The sequence below is a fragment of the Centruroides sculpturatus genome, unplaced genomic scaffold, assembly GCF_000671375.1.
Source record: "Centruroides sculpturatus isolate CEXI.00-Female unplaced genomic scaffold, Cexi_2.0 scaffold877, whole genome shotgun sequence".
Taxonomy (NCBI): domain Eukaryota; kingdom Metazoa; phylum Arthropoda; class Arachnida; order Scorpiones; family Buthidae; genus Centruroides; species Centruroides sculpturatus.
In genome coordinates, this window is record NW_019385282.1 from 48,777 (window position 1) to 65,947 (window position 17,171).

At 31.2% G+C, this 17,171-nt stretch overlaps 1 pseudogene; it reads right to left on the bottom strand.

Moving 5' to 3' along the window:
• Window positions 1-2,341: 2,341 nt before the first annotated feature.
• Window positions 2,342-15,844, bottom strand: LOC111637142 (annotated as a pseudogene).
• Window positions 15,845-17,171: the final 1,327 nt, after the last annotated feature.

Genomic DNA, 17,171 nt, shown 5'->3' on the forward strand with positions numbered 1-17,171 from the left:
ATTCTTCAAAGCCCTAATCGGTGCACTGTACACATCAAATGCACAATTTACTGTGGAAATCTGAACCCTACTTTCTGCCACAAAACATGCAGACCTCATTAAAGTAGCTTTTGGGACCCAAACTATTTTTACTGCTTTGTTCCATTCAATCTTCTTTCTCAGTTTCTATAGCTTTGAGGCCATGCTAGTTTCTTTTTTCTGCTTCCATGTTCAAAAATGCAGGGATTTATTCTGGAACGTGTGGGGGTCTGACTTAGGGAAAGTGAAGATTTTGGAATGACGTGGTATCATCAATTATTGTGTTTCAGAAACAGTTAAAAAGCAATTTAATTTATTTAATGTTAATTTTATTTTGCTATTAAATGTTAATATTGAGGAAAATAAAATAGAACCTGTTTAGAAGTGAAATGATGACACACCACAATGTCACATTTCAGTAATTTCAGAATAGCAAGAATGAAAATCCACACACTTGTCATACATAAGAAACCAGAAATGAGTACTAATGATTCAATGGATTGATGACAAGATCGTGAAGTATTTACCTCTACTTAACGCTAGTCTTCAACACTTCTTTCACGAAATAAACTATGGTCCGACATAGGGGTAAGGATTCAATTTTGATGCACTTCCTATACGTCTTGTTAACACTTCTAAGATTTTCCTGATGACAAAGGGAAAGATTTGAAAATTTTCAGGATTTTGTGAACATTATTTCAATGTTTTAATCACGCAGATGTGATATTACTTTGTTTGGAACATTCACCATACTCTAGCTACACGAACATACAGAATTTCATTTACAGATGAGGCTAGCCTCATCTGTATGCTGCTTGTGCACCAGTGTTCCAATTAGGCATGCGAGACCAGAGCCTATGAAGATTTACGATGGGGTGAAACCCAAGTTAGAGTATTTAAAACATGACTTATGAGTTTTCTCACTTTATTTGATATGTTCGATTGAAATTTAAAATTTTTCATGATTTTAACATTCACGAAGGCTAGGTTTAGCCTGAAAAGCCTCTTAGATGTTTCACCACTGCTGTAATCTTTTCTGAAAGCCTTGGGATCACATAATAACTCAGTAGATTTAAGTTAGTATTCAGCAGATAAATTAATTCTTTCAATGAATGCATTTTATAAATTAATGCTTTGTAAAATTCACTCAGCGGCATTAGCATATGAAGACGAATCCGATTTGATTATTATTTGGAATGTCATTTTTCATGTTTTTCTACATCTTCCACTTAAATCTGACATGTCCCTGTTGAATTTTTCTGGAAGAAATTTCATTCGATTTTGTACGATTCACTGAGAGACTGAAATTAAGATAATTCAATCTTAATGAAGAATGAAATAAGCATGTTCAGCAATAATCATGGGATCAGTAGGGAAGATATGGGAATCCCTCTCTGAAAATACTGCTCATAATGAATAAAATTGAGACAATTATATATCCCATAATGGATATCTCAAGTTACATAAATGTAATGCAACGGTGTGTAGGTAAATTTTTAACAACTGGCTCGCTTTGTAGCTGCAAAGGGAATGAGAGGAAAGATAAACGGATGTAGAATAGCCAGAAATTTTTTTTTAAAAATCCAGCAACGAGTTGTTTTACTTTCTCGGCTACATTTAAAATTATCATGGTACCATCTGTTATATTTTATTTTAAAAATCTTTTTATATTTTTAACCTTTCAACAGTGGGATAGTCAGGTATGGTGCTATCACAAAGTAGTAGAGAATAAATGTGGGAAATTTTTAAAGTATTTTTCCACGTGATTTTTCTCATTACCGTTTTGGAAAAAGATTTTGTCAACAGTTATGTCTAGTAAAGAAAAGTCTCTTTTTATTGTTACATAATTCATTTGTGTGAATTTTTTTGCGGTAGTTTTGGCAATACCCCCAAAAGAATTTAACGGATATATATGTCCCTCACCGCTGCCACACAATCGCCCTGGATGGATATATCTGTCCCTCACTGTCGAGTGGTTAATTATTATGAAATGGCAAAAAGCTTAATTTTGAGGGTCGGGATGAGTTTTATAAAAAGTTGTAAATGATAATGAAGGTTTTACTCATTATCAAGTCCGACCCTAATGGAGATTCAACACAAGACTCCCCTTTATCTCCTCAACTCGTCGACCTTTAACCACCAAAATTTAATAGCATCAACCCCTCTAATACACAAACCTTCCCTGCAAAATTCCAGAAAACTTCAACAGAAAACATAATAGTTATTAAGCTTGAAAGTGAGTGAATAGAATCTTGGCCCCCCATATATACAGAAATAAACCCCAAACATTCTGCAGATAACAAAGGAAAAGTTAGTCTGTAAATAAATCACAATTTTACACTTTATTCAAATAATTTTTTATATAACAAAATGACATTTATTATGTAGAAAAAAATAAATTTAGTATTTTGATAAGATACACTTCAAACTAGCATTTTAAACATTTCAACATTCAGTCATCAGTAGAGAACTTCACAATATAACTGCACTTTGTTTAACAACTTTACACTGCGTTTAACAGCATCATCATCATTACAACAATTTATAGTTATTAGGCTGAGAAAATAAGCATTTTAGAATACATTTATCAAATATAAATGTTATATTCATGAAAGGTTAAATAAGAGTGCAACATTATTTTTCTCTTAATTTTACAAGTTTTTTAGTATTACAGATGTCAATTTTCATGCTAAAAATAATTTCGTATGTTGCTTGACATATTCCAAAATACTGAATCTAAAATTTATTAAAAAAAAAGATAATTTAATTAGATGATGATAGTTTATTTAACGATTATTTTTCTATTATATTCAATTAGGCAGAACAATAATTATTGACTATAAAGATGTTAATTGAAATTCTTTACAATTATAAACATACTTTTGAATGCTTGCTTTTGTGTTTATATTCTAAAAAAACCACATATTTATATAAACACTAGGTAAATAAAAAATATAACTTTTAAGAAACAAGGAATTATAAACTCGTAGGGCAACTTGAGAGATGACAACACATCCACTACTTGTTCTGCTTACATGTAAATCTACCACTGATTCTTTTTATTAAAATAAATAAATACACACAAGCTATATATAATTAAAAACTATACTTGAAATTAAGAATAAAGATTAAAAAACAAAGCATAAGAAAATTACAGTTTATAACTGTTTAAAATCAGCATATAAAAATTGTTCCAGATCATTTAACTGTAACTGATCTGCAATAAAATATGGAATAATACATTCAAATGTACAGTTGTTAATACATGTCTCAACTAATTTCTCAGAATGGACGGAAAAATACTAAAATTTCAATCAGATAAAAATTATCAAAATTTTAGATATCAGATTTGAGGAGTCTATTATAAAAATTTCTTTATGTGAATAAAATGATTTAGTTAAATATACAGTATGCAATTATAAATAACTATAATTCTGTTGATTATTATTATTAAACAGCCAAAATTACCATCAGAAAATTTTCAGATGGCATTATTAAGTATTTATTAATAATTCACTAATGCTTGGGTACTATCTACTCTCTCTTTCCTATCGGGCAAATTTTTTTGTCCATTAAATTGATGATTAACTGTATTTATAACATTCAAATATGTACAATTTGAATGTAGATTTAAAACATGTCACCAGTGAAACTTTACAACAGTAATTCTTAAAATGGGTGCTAGCATCCCTATTGAGTCTACCATCCCTTTGTGGTGATAGACAACTCAATATGGGCAATAGAATGCAGGGGGGCAATAAAGGAAATGGTAGATAAAGAAGGGGATGATATGGAATTTCAAATAAAATAAAGTTAGTTTTTGAGATAAAGTACTTTATTAATTAATATAAAGTCTTATAAGTTACTTTAAGCATTTATTTTATAAACAAAAATAATTGTCTAAAAGTTTGAAAAATAAATTTTAAAAAATTATTTAATATTTTTGACTGATTTTATGGGGTACTAAAAGGGGGTGACAGTCCGCATTGCACTAGAATATAATTCAAACCTAAATCAATATAAAATTAATTTTAATTTAAAATTTCGAGAATATGTAGCATTTAATATTCCAAAAACTTACATTTTATTATAATATTCTGAGAGTATCTATAATCTAGCAATTCCAGCATTAACATCACTTTCAATTCCACATTCATCCTGTCCACGAAGAATTTTGAAGTAACCTTTAACAATAAAAACAATAATTAACTTTGTTTTAATTATAGAATATGAATAATTCAAGTTAAAATGTTAATTAAACAGTATTTAAATAACCCTGCTCTTAATAAAATGGTATTTCCAATAATATTTCTTTAAAATTGTTATAAAATACCTTTATCACCCCAATCAGTATTCCATGAATTTGCTGCAAGCCAATAAGGGACATTATTTTCTACTCCCCAACCTAAAATTTTAGCGGAATGACCACCAAGCATATCTCCAGTACGATGTTGATAAACACCTAAATTTTAAAATAAAAATATAAAATACTGTTATGTTTTTATTTATCATATATTAAATCTGTTTCATGTAAAATTTGCATTTAGTTATTAACCTGATTTATAGGATAAAAAATCCTCATAGAGAAAAAAAAACTGCTTCCACGGGTCCATTTTTCATAATATCAGTTTGTATGAATTCTACAATATTATAAACGACATAGGTACTTTCACCTGAAAAATTTACCATTATTTTACAATCGATTGTGAAAAAATTAAATTATATCATAGAAATTATTATTAATTAAAGTACTTAAATTTGTGGAAAATACGCTGCTTGTTTAAGGAGACTGAAATAATTTATCTTTGTTTTGATTTATGTATAATTAACTGATACTGGCCAAACTATAAGCCAAAAATGTTTCTCAAATAAATTCTAATTTTGATTTCCATAATCGATCATCCACTGTACTTGTTTAACGAACAGATCGGATAACGAACACTTTCGTGAAAGATTTTTATGTACAGTGAACACGTGATCGGATAACGAACACCCCATAGAACAAACACAAGAAGCAGCGATGTAAAATAATGAATACCTGTTGGTCTTCCCTTGTCTTTGGGCAACAATTCGAAACTTTTCGGAGTGTGGGAGACGTCGACGTCGACGCTCAGTCGGTATATACCGAGCGGATAGTATTCCTCCGAACTTTGACACTCTCCCTTTTAATTCCAGCCTTTTATTTTTCTGACAAAACATGTATTCGCGAGACTGTCGGGTAGGCACTTGTTAAGTTTTGTGTCTGTTTTTCGTTTCGAAAGGTGAGAGTATAATAGCAAAGGTAGAGAGTGGGCAGAAGATGCCTAATGTTGCTGGGCAGTATGGCGTGAACAGGTCTACAGTAGGCCACAGTTTAATTTTATTTAAAAAAAATACTGTATAATCAAGAAGACTCAAGCAGCTAAAGGAGTAACAAAAATCACATCTGAGAAATAAAGAACATCGAAGAGTTCATAATGGAACCCGAAACAGATCTGACGACAGAACGCCAAGAACTCTTGAATGAAGAACACCAAGAAACTCGGCGAGATATGTTTTCTTCTGAAAAAGAAGATTAATGCCGATATCTGTTATTAAAGATCCTTTGAAGAAGTAGGAGGATGTCAGAATACCGGTCATAGAATGGCATCCAAATCAGGTTGAGGCTTGGGGATTTCTGCAATTGCAATGCTATTAATTACTTACGAAAAATCTGAAGAAGAGAGAAAAGCAATTGACATTAGACAGATTCTTTAACCCTTTCAAACGGAAAAAACATGACTAATAAAAACGCAAGAATGTGTGTGAATGTATTTTTATTATTGCATACAAATAAACGTAGTAAGAAAGTATATATATATTTTTTATTTTGGGGGGTCACCAGAACGAATTAATTAAATTCCCATTAAAACCTATGGTAAATCAATAATCGGTTAACGAACAATTCGGATAGTAAACAAAGTCTTGGAACGGATTATGTTTGTTAACCGATCACACACTGTATATTTTCGTTGAAATACGGTAAATAAGTTTTGTTTAATTTAAATTATATTAGTTTTTAAAAATCAGATTCAGCTTTAAATTCTTCTGCCTCTCTCACCCCTCTAGATCCAACCGTGCATGTAAAAATACATATATAAGGTCTGATCAAAAATTATGTTTATTTTTTTCTTTGCAAGTATTTGGAAGCTGGGAGGAAACTATGTTGTTATTAGACCTACTACATATATGTGAATTTTGGTGATCTCATCCAATCCTTTAGTCACTGTCAGGCAGCTGTAATAGTTGCATGTTTACACTGTTATTGTTGCAACAGTAAATAGTGATTAAGTGAAAAGGGCAAAATGTGACAGATCCAGATTTCATGAAGATTATGACCAGAGATGAGATGGTATGATCCTGATGCTTGTGCCTTTTATCTCCAAGGTGCATGCATTACAGTGGAAAATGCTGTCATCACCATGGCTAAAGAAGTCAAGGTAATCATGCAGCAATGTAAAGTTCGTGTTGACCTTTTTTTTTCGATGACCAGGACCACCAAGTTTGTCCATGAGGGGCATACTCATGATGAACTGTGACAAAGAAATGCTACCTGTCACTTGTGAGAAGCTGTTAGATGCAAGAGACCACAGCTCTAGTCTGGTTACTGGTTCATTCATCACTATGGATGAGATACAATCTGTGAGCTAAACCAGACATACCTTGTGAAACACAGCAGCCTCCTTATTCCCCAGACACTACTCCAGCTGATTTTGGCTCTTTTCCAAACTCAAGATGCCAAAGGAAAGAGATTTCAGGATGCAGAAGAGATTAAGAGTGACAATGAAGCACCTGACGAAGTTCCCAACAAGTGACTTTGAAAAATGTTTCCAATAGTGGAGGCATTGCTGGGAGAAGTATGTAAACTCAGAAGGGGCCTATTTTGAAGAAGATTAGTGTTTGAACCTGATACATAGGTGTTTTTTCCTGACCTTAGGTTGGATATTTTTTGATCAAACCTTGTATAAGAACACACAATTAACCAATTTAGGTTTTCAGTGGCCTTAATAGATGTACTATTGGAAAAGAAAAGCAACCATCTGCTAAACTTTAGTAATTTCATATCTCTCAGCCCATCCTCAAGGGATATACATAGTCTTAGACATTTTTTAAATTTATGAATCATAGGAGAATTTGATAAAATTAAAAATTGGAACTGATGTTTCTAATGAAAAATAGGTTATATTAAAAAAATGCTAAGATTATTCTAGCTAAATATTATAAGACAATCACTTATGGACAAATCTATAAGGACAATTGGCCCCATAAGATTTTTTATTGCTAATAGCAGCTTCAAAATTTCTTTCAAATAATAATAATTACTATTTAATACTGTTACATTTTAATGTTGTTTGGGTTTACACAGTTTATTTTAAATAAATTATTAAATAGTATATAAAAATTTTATTTTTATAGTTATTTATACAAATTCTCAAAAATATTGGGAAAAAACCAAGAGGAAGAGATCTAGCTACATATTACAATTTTCTTTCTTATATTGTTATTTTCTCAATATGTAATTGTGAGGCCCCGGAAATGGTCCCTCCCGAAAAATAAATCGCGAGAGAAAAAAATTATATATGTGTCGAATCGGCGACACCGGACTTTGATGTCGACGCTCATGGAGAATAACGGGAAAAACCAAATTTTAGATATAGAAATAAAAGAAGAAAATTTAAAATATTAAAAGTTAAGACGTAATTTAAAAAGTACAGTCGAACCNCCCCCTATAACACTGTTGATTTTTCCGCTTTATATGAATTCCATGTTGTACGAGTCACTTAGATTTTACAAATACGTAAGCCGTTCACAGCCCGGCACACGTATTTGTAAAATCTAAATGACTCGTACAACATGGAATTTATATAAAGCGGAAAAATCAACAGTGTTATAGGGGGGTCGATTGTAAAACAAAACTAAAAAGAATTTTTAAAAAAGGAGCGAAGGTGTCATAGTCAATAAGTAGATGAGATCAGAGTCGAAGAGATGGTGTCAGATAAAACATCTCCAGTCGACCTTTCCCGCGAACTTTACGTAGCTCCATTTACACCTGGAAGACCAATTAGTAAACAATGATGTAAGGTCTGTCCAATTAACGCTGAGCCAAACTCGAAAAACGTATAAAAACTCCCGATCTTCAAATACAAGGGGAATTTTTTACGTAAACTGTGCTACGAAGTACCTGCATGCAGAGAAGTCGGAAACGAGAAGCCCGCTGTGTGTCGACGCAGAGAAGACGAAGTTTCCGCACTAGTGAACATCGAGAGTGCCGTGCGCCGACGCCAACCGACGAGCTTCCTTACCTGCCGCTGCCCCGGGGACTACCCTCGAGTGACGTTAGAAGAACATCCTTGACACTTAAAACTTACGAACATTCAATTGTTTAAGGAAATTTGTGCATAGTGTAAGTTATTTCCTGTTAAATTAAACAGATTTTTGTCAGATACTTGTCATCTGTGTCTCCTCTGCCACACCTACACGCGTACGACCCTAGATCATTCTGACGCGGGATTAACGATTTCCCCATGGAAGTCGGCGAACTTACATAATGGACAGAGGTTATAAGCTTCAAAAATTTGTTAACAGTTTACATTTAATCTGTATTCAAATTATTTAAAGGTGGAATTCATAATGATGATATAATTGATATTATTATTAGAGTTTTGTAAGAAAAATAACTTGAAAATTATTATTCACAGAAATAAAAAAACTCACTTACCGTAATGTTTATCTTTATGATATGAGACATTATAACCTTTACGACAAGCTTCAACACACTGAGGTGTTTGAACATCTGAACATGGTGGAAGTGGCCCTTTTGTATTATAATGTTCGCATGGAGGAAATTGATATGGCTGACAACCTACATTACTATTGTACAATCCTCCAGTTACTATTCCATCAGATACCCAATAATCCCAAGCAGCAGCTGGAATGCCATCATCACAACTAAGAAAAGAAATCATTCAATTTTTTTTTTATATAGATTTCATTTTATACAAATATACATACACCAGTAGTTACGATTCATATATGACTATAGTGCATTAACATCTACTTTTTTTCATTGTTAACTCTTCTACTCTGTAAAGGTACTAACAGCCCCTTTTTAATTGTACCCATTGTGAGTTTGGTCAGCACAATGAAGTACCAGATGGTGGGGATGGGACCAAACATATCTAGGACAAAACATCTATGAAAATTCCTGGGTTGATTCCTTAGATTTGATACTGGGTCCTCCAAAGTAGCAGGTTAATGTCTTAACCATCTTGGCCTGCACTGAGCAATCAGCACTGACATCTACTAGTAAGAACATAAGTTTAGGCATAGTGTTCAGCCATGTTTGAATAAATATGTGGTTCACAATTATCTCTTTCATGTATTTCTTCATTCACTTAACTGTTTTGTGTTGTATCTTGTTTCATGTATCATTTAATATCACTTCGTAAGAATTGACAGCACACTAGTGGTTTTATCCACTTGGCCAATAAACACTGCAGGTGTTCATCACAGGTTTGCACCTCAATGGACTGGCTATGTGAAGTTTCCCAGGTTTACTAAATAGAAACCAGTTTTCCAGATTGCCCATGTTATGTTGCCTTATAATAAATAAAATTTTGATTTTTCATTTTTCATTACCTAAACTGTGAACTGAGTTTGTTAGGCTGGACCCAAAATCAGTGCAACATAACATTGAAGCAGGACTGGGTGAAACAGAATATTTAGTCAAAATTAAGTGTTTGGGTTTTTTTTACTCAACTATACAATGTCTGTCCTTACAATGAATTCAATAGGTAAATAGCAAGTTCATGCAACCATAGACAGAAGAAAATATAATTTAATGAAATTCTTTTGTGGAAAGGAACCTCTTAATAATGGCAGTTTAATCCTGGCATTTCTTCATTCATTAAAGACCTAAACCATTTTAAAATTCAAGCATCTACAAGTGGGATTATTTTCATGCCATATTGAGCAAGTTTTTGATATCTAAATTAGAAGATAATTGTTAAAATTAAACAAAATAATCTAAAACTAAGAAAAATAACAGAAATAATAGAAAATGGAAAGATTGCCGAATTAGAAATGAATTTATTAATATAAAATTATAATTATTATTATTAATAACCAATTTCAAGTTTTATTAAATTGAAATAACTTCATTAACTTATTCTTCATATTTTGTTATTGTATCATCCATTTTCCAGGTGTTTAATTAAACAATAATTTACTGAATGAATCTAACAATATGATATTTTCATTCATTTAAATAAATTTAGCATGCAAGCACACATAAGCAGCTATATTATCTATATAGTTCTAGTATTTCTTATATTGAAGGTAAAACAAAGAGAATAAGTCATTATTATTATTAATTAAACGTGATAAAATAATAAATAGAAATATTTTAAATAATTAAATTTATTTAATATACAGGCAGCCCAAGTGTCAGATATATGCACTTTTAAGGATGCATTACTACACTCAAATGTTGAAAACTGAGCAATAGATTTGCATGTTATAAAATGAGTTGGGTCCCAGAGAACAAAAAGAAAAATTAAAAAAGGTCTAGTTAAGATAGAAAAGTTTGATTTATAATTGTGAATATACAATTCAATGCATAAAATATTATTTAAACTCTCAGTTTAATATATTATTTTAACAACAGACAGTAAAAATTAATTTTCACAAATTGTTTTTCTGTTAAATGTAACAAAAATTGTCAAAGCCTCACTGCATAATAGATCTATATTTTTATCAGTTGAAAATGTGTATCAGTACAAAGGTTGAAGTTTGTATACCAAAAAGCTTAAGGGAATTGGAGTATTATCTATTACAACTCAATTGTTCAAAAGTCAAATATCTGAAAATGGAGGACTGCCTGTACATCTATCTGCATGTTCTTACCCAGATATGGTAGAACAACTAAGAAGATCTAAAGCTGAAAGTTGAACTTGCTGTTTTCCTCTACTGGCAATACATATTCTATCTGACATAGCCTCAACAGCTGCAAATGCCTATATCAAATACAAGCATTTTAATTTTATTAGGATTTATTGAGACAAAAATAAACTTATATTTAAAATAATTATATTAATAAATTTTATCATTTGTTAAATATTTGTGATTAATTATTCATTGATAAGGTATAAATTGACTGAAGAACTGGAGGGAGATAAAATTATTCTGATTGATAGGTATGTTATAATGAGGATCAGAAATAAAACCTGCCTGGAATTTGTATGGAAAGCTATCAGTCTCAGGACTAAAGTGTTTATATTATCTGTTTATATAAAATTGCACAAGGCATGGAAGATTAGACTTAAATCTCTCTGACATATACTAGAGAAAAATGTTAACATTTTTTTCAAGAGAGAAAGTTTATTTTTTTTTTTTAAAGATAGATGATTACAGATGGATGAGGATAAATATTTTGAAATTGAAGAAGAGTTTGTTGGAGAGACCTTTAGAAAAGGTCAATTACTTGGATATAATGACTTAATGTCCATAGTGAAATGCTAAGCAGAAACTGGTGTTATTACTTAACATTTTGGATATAATGAAAAAGGGAATACCAGGAGGGTTCTTAAAAACTGGAATGTTGAAAGAGTTGGGAGTTAGGAGGGTGGTAAAAAGGTGTTGAGGAAATATGGGGAGATATTAGAGAAAAAGTTGAGGTATCTGGAAATGATTACAAAGTAGCAAGGTGTGCCTGGAGATGTGTTTAGTATATGATAGTGGAAAGAGCGGAAAATGTTATGTACGGACGAAAAGAAGGAATTGGAAGGGATTAGATTGAAGGGGGTAGAGGGGAAGAGTAGATTAAAGGAATAAGAAAAGAAAGGTCATTGTGGAATTAATGGAGCACACTGTGAGGATAGTGGTTAACAGTAAATTTAACGTAACTCAGTACTACTCATTATGACATGCTAATTTCTGCAAAATAACACATTGACAAATCTTAGATGACATCATATCATTTAATTGACACATTATGTAATAATGAACAATACTTTGAGTTTTGTTAAGGTTTGTATTAAAGATTTATAAAGTTTGTCATTATAAATATTTTACATACAGAAAAATCAAGCCTGAATTAAACTAATAATCAAATAACAGAGGTGGATCAACTATCGGACTATTTGCCCTGAAAATTAAACAGTTCAGATAGTGTAACTGGCAACACAACTCAGTACACAAGAATTGCAGGTTTAAGTCCTGTCCCAAATTGATCATTGTTAAATTTTGATTATTTGAAAGAAATCAGAAAAATAAATAAATTAATTTAGTACAAGATGGCAGCACAATCACATACCTTTAGTCTAAAGTTATGTAATATCTATATAATTAATTAGCCAAATTCTAAAACAAAAGATAAATGANCTTAAATATTTGGGATTAATTATTCATTGATAAGGTATAAATTGACTGAAGGACTGGAGGGAGATCTAATGAATCTGATTGATAGGTATGTTATAATGAGGATCAGAAAGAAAAGCTGCCTGGAATTCCTATGGAAAGCTATCAGTCTCAGGACTGAAGTGTTTATATTATCTGCTTATATAAAAATGCATAAGACATGGAAGGTTAGACCTAAAGCTCTGACATATACTAGAGAAAAATGTTAAACTTTCTCTTTCGAAAAATTGTTATCTTTTTTCAAAAAGATAGGATGATTACAGAAGGATGATGATAAATATTTTGAAATTGAAGAAGAGTTTGTAGGAGAGACCTTTAGAAAAGGGCAATTACTTGGATATAATGAGAAGGAGAATACCAGGAGTGTTCTTAACAACTGGAATGTTGAAAGAGTTGGGAGTTAGGAGGGTGGAAAAAAGGTGTTGAGGAGATATTATAGGAAGAGTTGAGGTACCTGGAAATGATTGCAAAGTAGCAAAGTGTGCCTGGAGATGTGTTTAAACGATTGGTATGTAAATAGTGAAGTAAAGAATAATAGTATCACTTGGGATAAAATGAATATTGATTAGGAGGAGAGGAAATAAGGTTCTGGTCTATTACATTAGAGGATGGGGAAAGGGTTTTTTATAAAAGATAGATAGAAAAAAATGATGCTAAGAGGTATATACAGAAGAAATACAATTTATTTGATTTTCTGAGAAAGGAAGAGGAAGTTAGCAAATAAAGTTGATGGCTATGTGGTACAAGTATATGTTGATGCTCTGAATGGACTGTATATGAAATCACGATAATTGCACAAGAAACTGATCTTTATTGATTTAAACTCTCTTCAATCATTCAGGCAATACGGTTTGGATTCTCTTGAATCCAGTACACAAACAACATGGCAACAACAGTCAAGGACAACTTACCGAAAAAATGTCCTCTCGTAATAAAAATAAAATAAAAATTATCTGAATAATAATAATAAATAATAGTTTACACAGTATATGATAGTGGGAAGAGCAGGAAATGTTATGTAGGAACAAAAAGAAGGAATTGGAAGCTACATTGAAAGGGGTAAAGGGAAAGGGTAGATTAAAGGGATAAGAGAAGAACGGTCATTGTGGAATTGATGGAGCACACTGTGAGGATAGTAGTTAACAGTAAATTTAACATACTCATTATGACATGCTAATTTCTGCAAAATAACACATTGACAAATCTTAGATGACATCATCATATTATCTAATTGATACATTATCTAATAATGAACAATACTTTGAGTTTTGTTAAGGTTTATATTAAAGATTTATGAAGTTTGTCATTACAAATAATTTATATACAGAAAAATCAAACCTGAATTAAACTAACAATCAAATAATAGAGGTGGATCAACTATTGGATTATTTGCCCTGAAAATTAAACAGTTCAGATAGTGTAACTGGCAACACAACTCAGTACACAAGAATTGCAGGTTTAAGTCCTGCCCCAAATTGATCATTGTTAAATTTTGATTATTTGAAAGAAATCAGAAAAATAAATAAATTAATTTAGTACAAGATGGCAGCACAATCACATACCTTTAATCTAAAGTTATGTAATATCTATATAATTAATTAGCCAAATTCTAAAACAAAAGATAAATGAAGAGCCAGATTAACTCTCATTTGACCTGACATTGTTTCTATCAGTGAAGAGTGGCACTATCCTGCTTATTGACAAATATTTTGTAATAATAATAAACTTGACAACAAATATCTTTTATTTTATGATTTCAAAACAACTTAATGACATGCGAGTTCAATTGAAGGCCTATGTAAGTGATTACATCATATACAAAAGGAGTTTATATAAAATTTATTTTTTCCTTTAAAAAAAAAAATTAAGACTGTAATCTTTAATATATTCAATATAAACACTTACCCAACATGATCCACATGAACCTTGATCTCTGATTAAACTGATACTTTTACAGTTTGGCCACTTTTTTCTAGAGTCAAAAGATTTTGGCATATCAACTGGCACTTCATGATGAATTTCTGGTAATCCATAATATTTACTTTTTGGATGAACACCCATAAGTCTTTTGATATATTTAAGACTCACACCTTCAAAATTTTTNGTTTAAGCCGTTCGACGGCGCGCACTCCGACCGGAATTTAGGAACGCGTTCCGCAGAATTTTTAAACGGATGTCGCTCGCGCGGAGTTACGCACAGGAATAAAAGAACGCACCCGTAGCCTGTATATAGTTTAAACAGAAAAGTATTAATATCAAAAGATACATTTATACCTTTTTAAACAAGTATAGAAGTGAGCTTTAATATTTAAAATAAATATATTATATGCAGGCCCGCCGTAAGCGGGCGTGCAAGGCGTGCACCGCACGCTGGCGGCACGTCCAGGGGGCGGCAAATCAAGCGATCGGTTACGTAATATTCAAAGTCATTGTCTTAATCATATTTTAACTTGGTTAGCATTTAAATCTGAAGCTTAAAGACGATTCGAGTAGTGAAACATACATTGATGGTATTGATTTGTATGATTGAAATCTGTACTTTAAAGTTGCATTTTCCAGAAAACCAGTCTAATGATCCACAAACCCTATTACAATATCTTTTTACTAATGGATTAATATCAACATTTCCTAACACAGCAATAGCACAAAGAATATTACTTACATTGCCGGTTTCAGTTGCATTTGGTGAAAGGTCCTTTTCAAAGTTAAAAATTATAAAAAACTATTTAAGATCAACAATGTACCAGCAAAGACTAAGTAATTTAGCTATAGTTTCAATTGAACACGAAATCTTAGACAGCTTGGATGCAAGAAAATTGATAGCAGATTTCGCAAACATAAAGGCAAGAAGAGGTAAATTTTTGTAAATAAATATTTATATCGTTTTTACACTTAAGTAAACAAAAATAACTTAGTAATAATAAATAGTTTTTCTTTATAAAGTATTTCTTTTCTTTTTTCACACCCCTATGAGACAACACTAAAGAGCCTTACTGGCAAGCTCAGCGTAGGTAGTCGTAGTTAAACAGGGGGCGGCATAATCGGTATTGCACGCGGGCGTTCAAACAGCTAGCGGCGCCCCTGATAATATGTTAGATTTAGAAGTATCCTTGTAAATATATTAAAGTTTAAATTATTTTTAATACTTTTTTATTAATAATAATTTGTTTTAATTAAGAAATTAGAAGAAGTATGGTTAACACATGCTAATTAGTGGTATTACCTTCCAAGTAGTGTTGATATAATTGATATAATCTATCATTTTTTGAGAAAGAGGATCGATTCTTTCGGGAAGAAGGTATTTACACGAAGCCACAGTCCATAATACAGTCAATAATAGCAACACTTTCATTATGTCCGCTTCCTGTAAATATTAAAAATATTTACTTGCATTTTCTGTAATTTAGAATTAACAAGATTATAAACATAGTACATTTACATTAAATTTTCAGTTATCATAACGTAATTATCTTAATCTTCACTATCGTTACTTTTTGTCCACAAATAAAAGCCCAGCGAAGCGGGTCCTTGCAGCTAGTATTTATATAAAACTCAGAAATTAATAAATGAGTTAAGTCTCTAGATGATTAAGACAGGAAAGAATAAATAAAACCATAATCAAAATACTGTATAATCATCTAACCATAACAAGAAACAGATACTGGATCAAAGTCTGTAGATCAAATTTAATGACATGACAACAGAACTGTACCAATTTTCAATCCAATGTTTATATTCAGATCTGAAATTTTGTTGATAAATTATTCTATAAAATTTTATTATATTACAGTGTTAATAAGCATTATAAATATATTTATTTTAGTAATTTCATTTATGTTCAAATGATAATTTATATACAGTAGAGCATCGATTATCCGACTTAATTGGGAATTGGGGTTGGTCGGATAACTGAAAAAACGGATAACCGAAAAATATGAAAAATTCATTATTAGTATAGTATATTAGTACAGTAAATACCATGTAATTAGTATATTACTATATCGCTATTAACCTACTTCGCGTTGAATTTTCATCGATGTTAAGCTTAACAATTTTAAAATAAAATAATAATCGTCTCTATTGTATCGTTAAAAATTAGAAAATTAAGACTCGTTTAAATACTGGCTCCCTTTCATGGTCGAGCCAATGTTGCCAGTTAAAACACGTAAAAATAATATTAAAGTAGCCAAGACATAGCCAAATATTGTAGCGCCACATCATTAGCGGACATTTGAAATTTGCGGACTAGGACGGTCGGTTAACCGAGGTGTCGGTTAATCGGGGGTCGGATAATCGAGGCTCTATTGTACATAATAGTGTAGGGAAAAGCAAATTCTAATCGTGCTTATTTACCAAAACATCTAGCATATTTTCAACCTCCTGATGTAATTCTTTCAGTTGGCTCAAGAGTTGTTGGTAAGATACAAACTTTATAATTGAAATGTTTTTATCAGAAATTATTTATCAATAAATATTTATAACATTTTCATAAAAATCAATTCAATCCAAAATCTTTGAATGAATAAACTTTTTGTGATAGTTGAAGTTGTCTTTATAAGCCAGTTTTAAATTTATTTTTAAAAATATTTGTAACTAATATAATAATTATTTTGCTTTTATGTATTTCTAGCACATTATAGAGATGAACATTGGAGTCCTAGATCATCTTTGTATGCAGGTGTTATTGCAGAACCACCTAAACTAATGAATAGATACAG